Source organism: Moschus berezovskii, chromosome 25, assembly GCF_049115385.1.
Source record: "Moschus berezovskii isolate FMDL1 chromosome 25, NW_MosBer_1.0, whole genome shotgun sequence".
Classification (NCBI taxonomy): domain Eukaryota; kingdom Metazoa; phylum Chordata; class Mammalia; order Artiodactyla; family Moschidae; genus Moschus; species Moschus berezovskii.
In genome coordinates, this window is record NC_142484.1 from 47,818,057 (window position 1) to 47,834,443 (window position 16,387).

A 16,387-nucleotide genomic window follows, 5' to 3' on the forward strand; every position below is an offset into this window, starting at 1 on the left:
CTGCTTTTCAGAGGCTTTGTGCTAACCTCCTGCCCTATGCATCTCCAGAATTGTTAAATATCTTGAAGGGAAAATTAGCTCTGTGTCAGGCCCAAACCTCGGAACTTCCCCGTTCACCCATCTGTCCCTTTTGTTTTGAGTTTTGTCTGTAGTCTTTTTTTTCCTTCTAATTTTTATTTTATATTGGAGCATCATTGAGTCACAGTGTTGTGTTAGTTTCAGGGGGTACAGCAAGGTGATTCAGTTAAATATACACATGTACTGTCTATGGTCTTGCACGCCTACCAGAGCCCTGCTGGTTTCTTGGTTCTCTAGCATCAGCCTAGGCAAAACTTGCGTCTCAGTCTCTTGCCTTACACCCAGGTTCAGCAGATACCTCCTTGGAGAAGTGGCCGCACTTATCGGGCCACCTCTGCATGCTTCCCTGCTCTCTGATTCCTGGTCTGTCTAGTTCTTTTCCTTCAGTAGTTCTCTAGTAGCCTTCAAGAGATACTTTAAAACTTTTCCTATATTTTGAAGTTGTTCTTGATGGGAACATTGATTTAATTTAAAGTTATTCATTTAAAATGATTTCTTCATGCTTGGAAGTGCTGGTTGCATATAGTGTGTTATATGTTATTATATATAAATATATGTTATATTTATTGTATATAGTGTGTGTATATATATATATATATATATATACTATTATATGTAGTGTTATTTTATATTCCTCCGTCCATGGGATTTTCCAGGCGAGAGTACTGGAGTGGGGTGCCGTTGACTTCTCCAGTATACTGTATAGTAATAGTGATAAGCCTTTGACTGTGTCGATCACAATAAACTGTGGAACATTTTGAAAGAGATGGGAATCCCAGACCACCTGACCTGCCTCTTGAGAAACCTGTATGCAGGTCAGGAAGCAACAGTTAGAACTGTCCGTGGAACAACAGACTGGTTCCAAATAGGAAAAGGGGTGCGTCAAGGCTGTATATTGTCACCTTGCTTATTTAACTTATATGCAGAGTACATCATGAGGAACGCTGGGCTGGAAGAAGCACAAGCTCGAATCAAGATTGCCGGGAGAAATATCAATAACCTCAGATATGCAGATGACACTACCCTTATGGCAGAAAGTGAAGAGGAACTCAAAAGCCTCTTGATGAAAGTGAAAGAGGAGAGTGAAAAGGTTGGCTTAAAGCTCAACATTCAGAAAACAAAGATCATGGCATCTGGTCCCATCACTTCATGGGAAATAGATGGGAAAACAGTGGAAACAGTGTCAGACTTTATTTTTTTGGGCTCCAAAATCACTGCAGATGCTGATTGCAGCCATGAAATTAAAAGACGCTTGCTCCTTGGAAGGAAAGTTGTGACCAACCTTGATAGTATATTAAAAAGCAGAGACATTACTTTGCCAACCAAGGTCCGTCTAGTCAAGGCAATGGTTTTTCCAGTGGTCATGTATGGATGTGAGAGTTGGACTGTGAAGAAAGCTGATCGCCGAAGAATCGATGCTTTTGACCTGTGGTGCTGGAGAAGACTCTTGAGAGTCCCTGGGACTGCAAGGAGATCCAACCAGTCCATTCTAAAGGAGATCAATCCTGGGTGTTCATTGGAGGGACTGATGCTAAAGCTGAAACTGCAATACTTTGGCCACCTCACGCGACGAGTTGACTCACTGGAAAAGACTCTGATGCTGGGAAAGGTTGGGGGCGGGAGGAGAAGGGGACGACCGAGAATGAGATGGCTGGATGGCATCACCGACTCTGTGGACATGAGTTTGAGTGTACTCCGGGAGTTGGTGATGGACAGGGAGGCCTGGCGTGCTGTGGCTCATGGGGTTGCGGAGAGTTGGACACGACTGAGCAACTGAACTGAACTGAATAGTGATAAGAAGTGGTAAAGTGATCGTCCCATATAGTTATCTATCAGTTATCACATCTGTTACACAGTTAACTTCTTTGAACACCTGTTTCTCTAAGTGACACTCGGTTTTGTGACTGCGTTGTGTATAGAAGCCTTCTGGAAAATGTTTTATATCAAATTAGAAATAAATTGATTGAGTCTTAGTGGAAAGGCCTTGTGGTGAGAATATGTTATGAGGTAAAAGTCAGCAATGACTCTGAAACTGATTATATAAACATGTGAAAAAAATACTTGGTAGTCAAAAGGGATAATTGATCCCTTCCTGTGGTTATGATGATAATTTTAGTATGGTTTTATGTTTGGGGCCACTATTTTTTCTGTTTCCTTAATATCAGCTTACAGTATTAGCTCTGTTTACATCGTGTGCTTTCAGAGTTCAAAGAACTCTAGTGTATGTTTTTAAATTTTGCTTTTAATGTAAAAAGAACAGGCAAATATGAGACCAAAGTGATATCTCTTCCGTTACCTGCCACCTCAAAATGTGTACCCCTGTGTGTAACGACTGCTCTTCCCCTCCTACCCTCTCTTTCATTTTTTGTCCTCCTCTCCTATTGATATATGTTAGTTGACAAAAATACAGAAATTGAAGTACATAAGAAAAACAAATTTGAAATCTCTTGTAATCCCATTGCCAAGCAGTAGTCAGGTTTCTGAGCATTTGACACATATCTTTTGTGGGTTTTTCTGTGTAAAATGGACTGTATGTATTGTTATTTGTCGTTCTGAGCTAGGCGTTTTCATTAATATCACCTGTAATAATTAAAATATCCGTATAGATTCTGTAATACACCTCATACTTAACCAAATCAGACTCTCTAGGGTAGGGTGAAGAGGGTTTTGTTGAAAAACACAAAAACTTCCCTTCAGAAGATTTTAATTGCCTTCAGAAATCTTCTAAAACAGAAAAAACAGGAATATTGCCATATTATATGTGAAGAAAACTTTGACTTGTATACAACTGTCCATCTAATGATTTGGTTTGGACTTTTCCCGGCCATTCCGCCCTGGGGTGAATTTGGACTGCTCTCGGGACTTCCGGCCATCTCTCTGTGCGCTCTGTGCTCCTGTGTGGAGTACGGACGTGTCACCCTTCCCTGCCGCAGGCTGTCAGCAGGCTCACAGTGAGTGCTCGAAGCTCAGGGAGCTGTTTGGTGTTCCTTGGCCTGAAGATATGGAATGCAGTAGGTGTGAAAATCATAGATTTTTCATGGACCATTGCTTCTTTTGCAGCATATTTAAAATTATTTGTCTTCTGGTTCATCAGTTTTTAAGAATTTTTGAAGTGTGTATATTACTTATAATTTTGAACAGAAGTTTCATGCCTCAGAGCTGTTCATTTCCTTAGGAATTTGGAATGAAATGAGAAAGGTGGAAAAAGAAAAACATTTCTGTGAAGAAAATTTTAAAGTAATTAAGAAAAACGTAATCAAGATATTGATTGTTTGATATGTTTCCCTTGCAGTTCCCCCCCACCCCCGGTTATAAAAGTAATGCCATTTATAAAAGATTAGAAGATATAGAGAACATAATCATTTGTTGCCTCATTATTAAATATCTTTAATGATTTAATGGGACTGGAATATCTTTATGATTTCGGTGTTATTGACTACAGTAGTTCTGTCATTTCTGTTTTTCTTTTTTTCAGTTTTGTTTTTTTGACCATGCAACATGTGGGATCTAAGTTCCCTGATCAGAGATAGAACCCGTGGCCTCTGCACTGGAAGCACGAAGTCAACCACTGGACTGCCAGGGAAGTCCCTTGGTTCTGTTTTACTGTCATGTATTAACATACTCAGACCCAGAAAATGTCAGATACTTTTCAAATCACTTCCAATATATAGATTGTAAGCATTTCCTAAAGGCCTGAGGACATTTACCTGACAGTCTTACAGATTTGTTTAAGAGAACATAATTGTTAGTAATAACGTGTATGGTAGTAATACTGCATTTTTTTATACTATAATGTTGTGCCTTTTCGTGTTCTTAAATGTTCCAAGGATAAAGCATAGATGAATACCTATAAAACTCTTACTGTCTAGCTTTGTCCAATAATATTTTGCAGTGTTTGCTTCAGACTTTTTTTTTTTTTTTTTTTTGTCCACACCCAAGATCCCACATGGCTTGCAGGATCTTAGTTCCCCCAACTAAGGATGGAACCTGGGGCCCAGACAGTGAGAATACCAAGTCCTAACCATTGGATCACCAGGGAATGCCCCAGATTTCTTTTTTAAAGAAATAAAACAGTACAGGTAGAGTTGAAGATTCCTTTGTTAGTATCCATCTTGATTTCATTTCCCTCTTTTCTCCCCAGAGATGAGATCATCACTGTGTTGAATTTGTCGTTAATTCTTCTTATGTTTGTGTTTATACTCTTACTGTACATCACAAGCATATCCATAAGCAACATTCTATACTTTTTTACGTTCCATATATATATATATATAAAAATATATAATGTTGTACATGTATCTGTGTTTATATCTGTATCCGTTGTTTATATTTGTTAGTCTGGTTCTTTCCTCTTAATTGCTGTGTAATGGCCAATTGTGTTAATACTACTATCTGGAGTTACTTAGCATCTTCTACTGATGGTTATTTAAGTATTTCCAAGGGTTTGCTATTATGGGCAGTGCTGCACGGAACACTTTTGATAAAAACCTGCAGCTTAGAAAGCCAAATCCTTAGAAGGGTGTAGCACTGGATCATTACCATTGCCTCACGCTCTCATGCTCCTTGCTAGTCAGCCCATGTCTGTGCCATCCTCTGGAGGCAACTGCTGTTTAGCATCCTCCCTAGGTGATCACTGTGTATTCTAGAGCTTCATACAAATGAAGCCATACGTGTGTAACTCTCATTGTGCTTGAGTTAAGAGTGCTCTTCTTTGCTCTGTTTTCAAGACTCACTAATGGTTTTGTGTTCATTAATAGTTCTTTCCTTTTCCTTATCTTCCATTGTATAGATTACTGTGTTTTGCTTATCCATTCTCCTATTGCTAGACAGTTTAAACCATAGCCGCTCTATTTGCTCTTTGTCTTTAGTCAGTTTCCAGTGTGGTCGACGGGAAGGTTTCTCTTCATTCTCCTCAGCACTTATGCCAAATCTATGTCACTCACTTCAAACCTGAATTTCATTTCACCGTCATTCCGTATGTGACCCCTACTCCCCTCAACCTCAGTCTGTCCTCCTCTCCCGAAAATCACTTCAGCGTTTTGTGCAAACTTTTGTGGTCTGCTACATCTCAGTCCAGTCCTTCTCAGTTTCCTTTCTTGCATCTTCTTCTTCTTCCTGGTGCTTCTTAGCAGTCTGTTTCTGTTCTTTTTGATTCTACATGCTTCCTCTGGGTAATTTCATCTCACTGATTTTAACTGTTCCTCACACACTGATGCCTCCTGAATCGAAATCTATAGCCTTGTCATCTTTCTGGTAAGTTCCAAATCCGCCTAACAAGCAGCCGTTGGATATCCTAACCTGAATTTGTCTCAAGTACCTCAACTTCAACATGTCTAAAATTGATTTTACTCCTTGCTCATTTTTTTTTTTTAATTCCTAGAAGGCATATTGCTCCTTCATTGACCCAAGCTCCCACATCCAGTCAGTTGTAGATTCTGCTGCTTTTATTTAACTAATTTCACAGCTGTCTCATTCTCATTGCCTTATCTGGTTTTAGTTATGGCTCATCAGATATTTCTGCTCTCAATTTTGTACAGCTCAAATGTCTTCCATACTCCTTCTAGTCATCTTTCTATTTAACTTGTATGTGGGGTGAGCGCTCAGTCATGTAGAACTCTTTGAGACCCCATGGACTATATATAGAGCCCGCCAGACTCCTCTGTCCACGCGTGAAATTTTGCCGGCAAGAATATTGGAGTGGGTTGCCATTTCCTTCTCCAGGGGATCTTTCTGACCCCAGGATTGAACCCACGTCTCTTGTGTCTCCTGCAGTAGCAGGCAGATTCTTTACCAGTTGAGCCACCAGGGAAGCTGTTAAGTTGGGTAAGGGCTATATGAGTATATTTAGTCAACAGTCATCCATTCAGCAAATATCAATTGGATGTATTCCATGTGCTCGACCGGAGAAGGCAGTGGCAACCCACTCCAGTACTCTTGCCTGGAAAATCCCATGGGCAGAGGAGCCTGGTAGGCTGCAGTCCATGGGGTCCCTAAGAGTCAGACACAGCTGAGCGACTTCATTTTCACTTTTGACTTTCGTGCATTGGAGAGGGAAATGGCAACCCACTCCAGTGTTCTTGCCTGGAGAATCCCAGGGACGGGGGTGACCCTAGTGGGCTGCCGTCTGTGGGGTCGCACAGAGTCGGACATGACTGAAGTGACTTAGCAGCAGCAGCATGTGCTAGACACCATTCCAAATAGTGGAGATGAGTAGTGAACAAAATGTGGTCTGTTCTTATGGAGCTACAGTTGTAGTGATGGTTGTAATGGTAAGATACAGATAAGTAGATAATGTCAGATAGCAGTGACTGCCAATAAGAAAGAATAGAGTTAGGTGACAGTGAAACAGTATGGAGACATTAGGGAAGTCCTTTTTAATAAGGAGACAGTGTGACAGGGATGTGAATGAAATGAGAGAACAAATGATACAGGTATCTCGGGAAGATCAGTCCAGGCAGAGGAAGCAGAGCAACTAGTGCAGAGGCTCTGCAGTGGAAGCATGCTGGTTATATTCACACAACAACGGGGACACCACAGAGGCTCGAGCCGTGTGAGTAAGGGAGAAGGGAAGGAAATTCGATCAGAAAGCACTGGGGTTGGGAGGTGTCTTTAGAGCTCCTTTATGGAATTTGGATTTGATTCTGAGTGAGTTAGAAGCTGTTGCGCGGAAGAGACATGATCATGAGCACAGGGGTGGCATGTCTTTAAAGGATCACCCTGGTTCTTGTGTACAAATGGAGATGAACTGGAAGCCACTCCAGAAATCCAAGGATGAGGTACTAATCACTCAAACTGGGTGGACGCTGTGGAGGACGTTTGGAAAGTGGTCAGATTCTAGATAGGTTGCGAAGTCGAATGACAAGAAGTGCTGGTAGGTTGTGAGGTGGATACGCAGAAGCGGTTTCAAGGAGGACCCCAAGGGTTTCGGCCTGAGCAGCTAGAAGAGTGGGATTACCATTTGTGAAAATGGAGAAACTAAGGAGTGGAAATGAAGAGTTTGGTTTTGGAAGGATTGGAAAGGAAGGAGTGGGTCTGTGGTGAGTTGGCAGTTGGATGTACAGATATGTCCATTGATATGTTTATGTCAGTGTTTACACACACATGCGTACACATGTTTCTGAAAGTGCTTACCTCTTGTGCTTACAGTTCATGCGCTCTTCGTACCCCAGCAACACTACACACACCCTGTTCGAACCTCTGTGCCTTTGCTCGCATTTTTTGTTAGAATACTGATGGCCATACTGCCAGTACAGGCAAATACTCATTCAAAAATCCTGTGTTGAGGGACTGACATGAAGTCTTTGATAATTTTGATTGCTTCATAGGTCATGCTGCTGTATCTTGTATTGTGTTTACAAGCTTGTGCCTTCTTTTGAACTCAAGGATAGAGTTTTTCAGGTGTCTTTCTCTTAAAGCCCTGGCTTACTGCAGAGTTCTAATAAATGCCTCTGTGCTGTAAGTTTCTGTCATTTGTCTTTATAATCTAAGGCTTGTGAAGAAAATGGTTTGGATTAGTCAGCTTCAGTGTAAGCTTATACATGTATTTGGCAAACTTAATATCAGTGGCAGTTTCTTGGAAACGATTTGATCCATGTAGCTACTGAATATCTAGTTGATGGGAGTCTGAAGGCCTAGAAACTGATGCTGCCAAGGAAACTGAAAATGCAGGAAGTTCATGAGAACAGTACTTCCGATCATGTGAGAATGTCTGCAACACGTCCCTGTTTTTTCTGTACTGTGCGTGTGATGCTTTCTCAAGTCTGGAAAACTGTCAAAATGCAGATTTCTTTGGCCCTAACATAGGCATAATGAAATAGGATTTGAGGTGGTGAAGAATGTCTGATCCTCTCCTACCCTTCCCCATGTCCATAAGTGTCTTCTCCATGTCTGTTTCTCCGTTGTTGCCCTATAAATAGATTCTTCAGTGCTGCTTTTCTAGATGCCATATATATGCATTCGAATACAATATTTGTCTTTGTCTTTCTTACTCTCTTCACTCTGTGTGATAGCTTCTAGGTCCATCCACCTCATCAGAACCGACTCAAATGCCTTCCTTTTGATTGCTGAGTCATATTCCATTGTGCATATGTACCACAACTTCTTGATCCATTCATCTGTCAGTGGACAACTAGGTTGCTTCCATAGTCTAGCTATTGTAAATGGTGCTGCAGTGAACAATGGGATACATGGGTCTTTTTCAGCGTTGGTTTCCTCAGGGTATACGCCTGGGAGTGGGATTGCTGGGTCATATGGCGGTTTTATTCCTAGTTTTTTTAAGGAATCTCCATACCATCTTCCATAGTGGCTGTATCAATTTACATTCCCATCAACGGTGCAAGAGTGTTCCCTTTCCTCCACACACTCTCCGGCATTTATTATTTGTAGATTTTTTGGATGATATCTCATTGTAATTTTGATTTGCATTTCTCTGATAATGAGCAGTGTTGAGCATCTGTTCATGTGTTTGTTATCCATCTGTATGTCTTCTTTGGAGAAATGTCTGTTTAGGTCTTTTCCCCACGTTTTGGTTGGGTTGTTTGTTTTTCTGGCATTGAGTTGTAGGAGCTGCTTGTATATTTTGGAAATTAATCCTTTGTCTGTTGTTTCATTTGCTGTTATTTTCTCACATTCCGAGGGCTGTCTTTTCACCTTGCTTATCGTTTCCTTTGCTGTGCAAAAGCTTTCAAGTTTAATCAGGTCCCACTTGTTCACTTTTGTTTTTGTTTCCATTACTCTAGGAGGTGGGTCATAGAGTATCTTGCTTTGATTTACGTCATTGAGTGTTCTGCCTATGTTTTCCTCTAAGAGTTTTATAGTTTCTGATCTTACATTTAGGTCTTTAATCCATTTTGAGTTTATCTTTGTATAGGTGTTAGGAAGTGTTCTAATTTCATTCTTTTACATGTAGCTGTCCAGGTTTCCCAGCACCGTTTATTGAAGAGCCTGTCTTTGCCCCATTGTAAATTCTTGCCTCCTTTGTTAAAAATAAGGTACCCATAGGTGCATGGGTTTATTTCCGGGCTTTCTATCTTGTTCCATCAGTCTATATTTCTGTTTTTGTGCCAGCACCATACTATCTTGATGACTGTAGCTTTGTAGTATAATCTGAAGTCAGGAAGGTTGATTCCTCCAACTCCATTCTTTGTGAAGTCTGCTTTGGCTATTTGGGATCTTTTGTGTTTCCATATGAATTGTGCGATTTTTTGTTCTAGTTCTGTGAAAAATGCCATTGGTAATTTGATAGGGATCACGTTGAATTTGTAGATTGTGCTTGGTAGTATAGTCCTTTCCACAGTATTGATTCTTCCGACCCAGAAACATGAAATATCTCTCCATCTGTTTGTGTCATCTTTGATTTCTTTCATCAGTGTCTTATACTTTTCTGTGTACAGTTCTTTTGTCTACTTCAGTTCAGTTCAGTCGTGACTGACTCTTTGCGACCCCATGAATCGCAGCACACCAGGCTCCCTATCCATCACTAACTCCCGGAGTTCACACAAACTCATGTCCATCAAGTCGGGGATGCCATCCAGCCATCTCATCCTTTGTCGTCCCCTTCTCCTCCTGCCCCCAATCCCTCCCAGCATCAGAGTCTTTTCCAGTGAGTCAGCTCGTCGCATGAGGTGGCCAAAGTATTGGAGTTTCAGCTTTAGCATCAGTCCTTCCAATGAACGCCCAGGATCGATCTCCTTTAGAATGGACTGGTTGACTCTCCTCACAGTCCAAGGAACTCTCAAGAGTTTTCTCCAGCACCACAGTTCAAAAGCATCAATTCTTCGGCGATCAGCTTTCTTCACAGTCCAACTCTCACATCCATACGTGACCATGGGAAAAACCATTATGCCATTAAGAGATATTAAAAACAGGTTGAGAACCTTCAGTATACATCTAGTGGGAGTCCTAGAACAAGGGGCTGTAAGAATGACTAAGGAATGATAACTAAAGAAGTACATCCTGAAATTTTCAGAACTGATAACTTGTCAAACCTCACATTAAAACTACGCTGTGCATACGAAGCAGGACAAGTAAAAATCAATCGCAATGAGAAACATTCTTTGCAACTAGAAGGCTAGAGACATTCTTTGCAACTAAAAGCTACCAGAGAGAAGAAATCTCCAAAAGATGATCAACTGTGCAGGCTTCTCAACAGCAACAATAACAGCTAGAAGATAATGAACTAATATCTTTAAAATGCTGAGTGATGATAACTTTATCCATCTAAAGCACCACTGCAGGTTGAGGACAAGAGAAAGACATTTTGGGGCAAGGACTAAAATAATTTATCTCTGGCATACCCTATCTATAAGAATTTCTAAAGAGCATCCTTTAGCAGAAAGAAAAGAGAACCCCAAGATAGGATGAGGGTGTAGTTTTTGGCAAAGTCACTCAACAATGATAATAACAGGACCAGTTATTTTTGTAAAGGTTCTTCTGAGTCTCTGGAAAATAACAACAAGGAGTATTAGGTAGGTTAAGTGTGCTAGGAACGTAGTCTTGTTCAAGAAGATGGAAGTGCTGAATACTTTTAACTGTAACTTTTTCTCATAAAGCTAAGTATAAGTACATATTGTAAATGTATGTATGTATTTAATGAGCACCTGCTATGTGCCAGACACTGATCTAGGCTCTGGGAATAAGACCCCTGGGGGGAAAAAACTCCTCGTTGAGTTTATACTTTAGTAGAGGGGGAAACAGTGTCAGACTTTATTTTTTGGGGCTCCAAAATCACTGCAGATGCTGATTGCAGCCAGGAAATTAAAAGCCGCTTACTCCTTGGAAGGAAAGTTATGACCAACCTAGATAGCATATTAAAAAGCAGAGAGGTCCAACCAGTCCATTCTAAAGGAGATCAATCCTGGGTGTTCATTGGAAGGACTGATGCTAAAGCTGAAACTCCAATACTTTGGCCACCTCATGCGACGAGTTGACTCACTGGAAAAGACTCTGATGCTGGCAGGGATTGGGGGTGGGAGGAGACGGGGACGACAGAGAATGAGATGGCTGGATGGCATCACCGACTCGATGGACATGAGTTTGAGTGAACTCCGGGAGTTGGTGATGGACAGGGAGGCCTGGCGTGCTGTGATTCATGGGGTCGCAAAGAGTCACACATGACTGAGCAACTGAACTGAACTGAGGAGGAAACTATATATTGTTTAAAAACACTAGTAAGCACAAACAGGCTTGAAAGAAATACATTGGTAAATAGGAAAAGATACGCTTGACAAATGTGATGGTCTGATGAGGAAACACACTGGTGTGGCAACAGTGACGTCAGATAGAATACTGTTGACAGTGAGCACTGAAGCGCATTGGGCAGCTGGAGCATTGATTTAACACCTAACACAGCCTTAAAAGTGAAAAGTGACAGGATCAGAAGGAAAAGGGAGGAGCCCACAGATTAGCGTATCTCTATTAACACAGATAGGTGGGGACTTACCTGGCGGTCCAGTGGATAGGAATCGCCTCGCAGTGCAGGGGACATGGGTTTGATCCTTGGTCAGGGAACTAAGATCCCATGTGCTGCAGGGCAGCCAAGCCCACACACCACAGCTAAGACTCGATGGAGCCAAAGAACTACCTATCCTTAAAAACAAAAATGAATAGGTAAACAGAAAATTAGTCAAGAAAACACGTATACCTTGTTTTATTGCACTTCCCTTTATTGTGCTTTGCAGACAGTTCACTTCAGTCACTTCAGTCGCTCAGTCATGTCCAGCTCTCTGTGACCCCATGGCCTACAGCCCGCCAGGCCTCCCTGTCCATCACTAACTCCCAGGGTTTACTCAAACTCATGTCCATTGAGTTGGTGATGCCATCCAACCATCTTATCCTCTGTCGTCCCCTTCTCCTCCCACCTTCAATATTTCCCAGCATCAGGGTCTTTTCCAGTGAGTCAGTTCTTTGCATCAGGTAGCCAGAATATTAGAGTTTCAGCTTCAGCATCAGTCCTTCCAGTGAATATTCAGGACTGATTTCCTTTAGGGTGGATTGGTTGGATCTCCTTGCTGTCCAAAGGACTCTCAAGAGTCTTCTCTAACACCACAGTTAAAAGCATCGATACTTCAAGGCTTAGCTTTCTTTATAGTCGAACTCTCACATCCATGCATGACTACTGGAAAAACCATAGCTTTGACTAGACGGACCTTTGTTGGCAAAGTAATGTTGCTGGTTTTTAATATGCTATCTGGATTGGTCATAACTTTTCTTCAAGGAGCAAGTGTTTTTAATTTCATGGCTGCTGTCACCATCTGCAGTGATTTTTGGAGCCCCCCAAAATAAAGTCTGTCATTGTTTCCACTGTTTCCCCATCTATTTGCAGTGAAATGATAGGAACAGATGCCATGATCTTAATTTGCTGAATGTTGAGTTTTCAGCAAACTTTTTTCACTTTTTCAGCTCTCCTCTTTCACTTTCATCAAGAGGCTCTTTAGTTCTTTGCTTTCTGCCATAAAGTTGGTGTCATCTGCCTATCTCTAACCCAGCGTTTCTCATGATGTCCTCTGCATAGAAGTTAAATAGGCAGGGTGACAATATACAGCCTTGATGTACTCCTTTTCCTATTTGGAACCTGTCTCTTGTTCCATGTCCAGTTCTAACTGTTGCTTCCTGACCTGCATACAGATTTCTCAAGAGGGAGGTCAGGTGATCTGGTATTCCCATCTCTTTCAGAATTTTCCAGAGTTTGTTATGATCCACACAATGGCTTTGGCCTAGTCAATAAGGCAGAAGTAGATGTTTTTCTGGAACTCTCTTGCTTTTTCCATGATCCAGCGGATGTTGGCAATTAGATCTCTGGTTCCTCTCCCTTTTCTAAATGCAGCTTGAGGATCTGGGAGTTCTCAGTTCATGTACTGTTGCAGCCTGGCTTGGAAAAATTTCAGCATTACTTTACTGGCATATGAGATGAGTGCAATTGTGCGATAGTTTGAGCATTCTTTGGCATTGCCTTTTTTTGGGATTGGAATGAAAAGTGACCTTTTCCAGTCCTATGGCCACGACTGAGTTTTCCAAATTTGCTGACATACTGAGTGCAGCACTTTCACAGCATCATCTTTTAGAATTTGAAGTAGGTCAACTGGAATTCCATCACCCCCACTAGTTTTGTTAGCAGTGATGCTTGCCAAGGCCCACTTGACTTCACGTTTCAGGATGTCTGGCTCTAGGTGAGTGATCATACCATCGTGATTCTCTGGGTCGTGAAGATCTTTTTTGTATAGTTCTTCTGTGTATTCTTGCCATCTCTTCTTAATATCTTCTGCTTCTCTTAGGTCCCTACCAAATCTGTCCTTTATTGAGCCCATCTTTGCATGACATGTTCCGTTATTATCTCTAATTTTCTTGAGGAGATCTCTAGTCTTTTCTCTTCTGCTGTTTTCCTCTATTTCTTTGCACTGATCACTGAGGAAGGCTTTCTTATCTCTCCTTGCTATTCTTTGGACCTCTGCATTCAAATGAGTGTGTCTTTCCTTTTCGCTTCTCTTCTTTTCACAGGTGTTTGTAAGGCCTCCTCAGACACCATTTTGCTTTTCTTCATTTCTTTTTCTTGGGGATGGTCTTGATTCTTGTCTCCTGTATAGAGTCACGAACCTCCATCGACGGTTCATCAGTCACTCTGTCTGTCAGATCTAATCCCTTGAATCTCTTCGTCACTTCCACTGTATAATCGTAAGGGATTTGATTTAGGTCATACCTGAATGGTCTAGTGGTTTTTCCTACTTTCTTCAATTTAAGTCTGAATTTGGCAATAAGGAGCTCATGATCTGAGCCACAGTCAACTCCCAATCTTGTTTTTGCTGGAAGGAAAGTTATGACCAACCTTGATAGTATATTGAAAAGCAGAGACATTACTTTGCCAACCAAGGTCCGTCTAGTCAAGGCTATGGTTTTTCCGTGGTCATGTATGGATGTGAGAGTTGGACTGTAAAGAAAGCTGATCGCCGAAGAATCGATGCTTTTGAACTGTGGTGTTGGAGAAGACTCTTGAGAGTCCCTTATACTGCAAGAAGATCCAACCAGTCCATTCTAAAGGAGATCAATCCTGGATGTTCATTGGAAGGACTGACGCTAAGGCTGAAACTGCAATACTTTGGCCACCTCACGCGACGAGTTGACTCACTGGAAAAGACTCTGATGCTGGGAAAGGTTGGGGGCGGGAGGAGCAGGGGACGACGGAGAATGAGATGGCTGGATGGCATCACCGACTCTGTGAACATGAGTTTGAGTGAACTCCGGGAGTTGGTGATGGACAGGGAGGCCTGGTGTGCTGTGATTCATGGGGTCGCGGAGAGTCGGACACGACTGAGCGACTGAACTGAACTGAACTGAGAGCTTCTCCATCTTTGGCGGCAAAGAATATAATCAATCTGATTTCAGTGCTGTACATCTGGTGATGTCCATGTGTGGAGTCTTCTGTTGTGTCGTTGGACGAGGGTGTTTGCTATGACCAGTGCATTCTCTTGCAAAACTCTATGAGCCTTTGCCCTGCTTCATTCTGTACTCCAAGGCCAAATTTGCCTGTTACTCCAGGTGTTTCTTGACTTCCTCCTTTTGGATTCCAGTCCCCTATAATGAAAAGGACATCTTTTTTGGGTGTGAGTTCTAGAAGGTCTTGTAGGTCTTCCTAGAACCGTTCAACCTCAGCTTCTTCAGCATTACTGGTCAAGGCATAGACTTGGATTACTGTGATACTGAAGGGTTTGCCTTGAAAACGAATAGATCGTTCTGTCATTTTTGACATTGCATCTAGGTACTGCATTTTGGACTCTTGTTTTGCAGGCACCACAGTTTTTACAAATTGAAGTCTCGTGGCAACCCTGTGTTGAGCAAATCTGTTGGTGCCTTTTTATCCAACATCTTTGCTCACTTCATATCCCTGTGTCACATTTTGGTAACAATTATCAATTGATTAGTCAATTATCAATCAATTAGTCAATTATCGTGGTGTTCACAGGCTTCACACTTACATAATTGTGTGTGTGTGTGTTTCCTATGTTGAAACAATTTGGATTTGGAGGAAATATCCCAACAAGATTATAACCTCAGCTGCCACCAGGTATGATGAAATCTTCAACCTAAAAACGTACTCAGAAAAGATAGCCAGGTAGAACCAGGCTTAAGGCCTGTTCCTTACTAATTCAGAATATTTGAGGGAAAGCCAATCTTTTTTTAAAAAACTCAAAATTATCATCTTAAAATTAAAAACAAATGAATGCTCTTATATATATATACACACATATATATATTCTTCTTTGATCTTTTTGACATTTCTGTGATGACTAGTGTTATCATCTCTGTGTTAAAGATGTGGAAGCATGCACAGAGAGGCTCGGTGCCTTGGCTAAAGTCACCCAGTATTAGATTTCCATTTCCAGTTGTCCATTGTTCTTGCAAGTTACACCATAAATTGTTTAAAGGGATAGCATGTTATTTTATTCTAAGTCATACACATTAAAGCCAAAATAGTGAAACGATATGAGCAGATAAAAAATGAAACATGTTAAAGATGTTATTTTAATTCATAGTTGGCCAAATTGCATATTAGAGAGTCATGGTAAAATAAACGATTTGGCCATATTTGAGGAATCTTTCATTTTTTGACCGCTTACTTAATAGAATAAAATAAGACCCTGCAGTATTCACAAAGGAACAGATGACCTCAGACTTTTTACCAAGTATAAAGCTAATATTTATACTTATTTGAATTGTCACAAATTCTAAGTGAGTGGAATCCATATTCTTATGATTTTATGTAACCTAAGGTACATGGAAAATAAATCTTGGGAAAATGAATTTCTATAAAAGTCTTAAGATTATATGTAAAATGTTGTGTTTTGTATGGGTTAATGTACTTTTAAAATAGATCTTAAATTATGTGTTTTCTCAGTTATCACTAATTAGCAGCTTCTGTTACACAGATTAGATTGAAATCTATAAAGATCACAATTGAAAAACATACATTCCTTATTACCATATCTGAGACTGCTGCTAGTGTTATCGGACAATGCGTTTCTCCCTTAAATGCAATTTCATTGGGCCGAGAAGGAAAGAAGGGGAAAGGTTAATTCAACAAAGACAAAAATGTCTTTTCTGGGAATTCATCCTTTGAGAAAGCCGTTAATGAGTGGTTTCTCTCTGCCGTCAACTATTCGGTGATGCCACAGGGTCAGTAGCAAACAAAACAAACCAAGTCCTTGATTTCTGTGCAGCAGCCTTACTTGGGAGATTTATTTGTGTATTCTTTGAAAGTTTAAAATGTATTTAAATCACTGCTGCTGCTGCTGCTAAGTCACTTCAGTCGTGTCTGACT

At 41.0% G+C, this 16,387-nt stretch overlaps 1 protein-coding gene, 1 long non-coding RNA gene and 1 pseudogene across 9 annotated transcripts in view; 1 reads left to right on the top strand and 2 right to left on the bottom strand.

Annotated features, from left to right (window-relative positions):
• LOC129557789 (liprin-alpha-1-like) overlaps window positions 1-16,387 on the bottom strand; it is a 263,237-nt gene that overhangs the window by 76,261 nt on the left and 170,589 nt on the right. The window lies entirely within an intron of this gene.
• Window positions 1-16,387, top strand: part of LOC129557793 (ferroxidase HEPHL1-like) — a 178,635-nt pseudogene that overhangs the window by 25,592 nt on the left and 136,656 nt on the right. The gene's annotated exons all lie outside the window — the stretch shown is intronic.
• The window catches only part of LOC148773921 (uncharacterized), a 100,033-nt gene continuing 86,110 nt past the window's right edge, over window positions 2,465-16,387 (bottom strand). Inside the window, exons 8-9 of one of the 2 annotated variants that reach the window (XR_016036427.1) lie at window positions 11,519-11,664; window positions 2,465-3,248 (exon numbers count right to left, since the gene is read on the bottom strand). This is a non-coding gene — a long non-coding RNA (uncharacterized LOC148773921). Of the gene's footprint in view, window positions 3,297-11,518; window positions 11,665-16,387 lie in introns of both variants that reach the window. The other variant, XR_016036426.1, reaches the window with a different exon arrangement.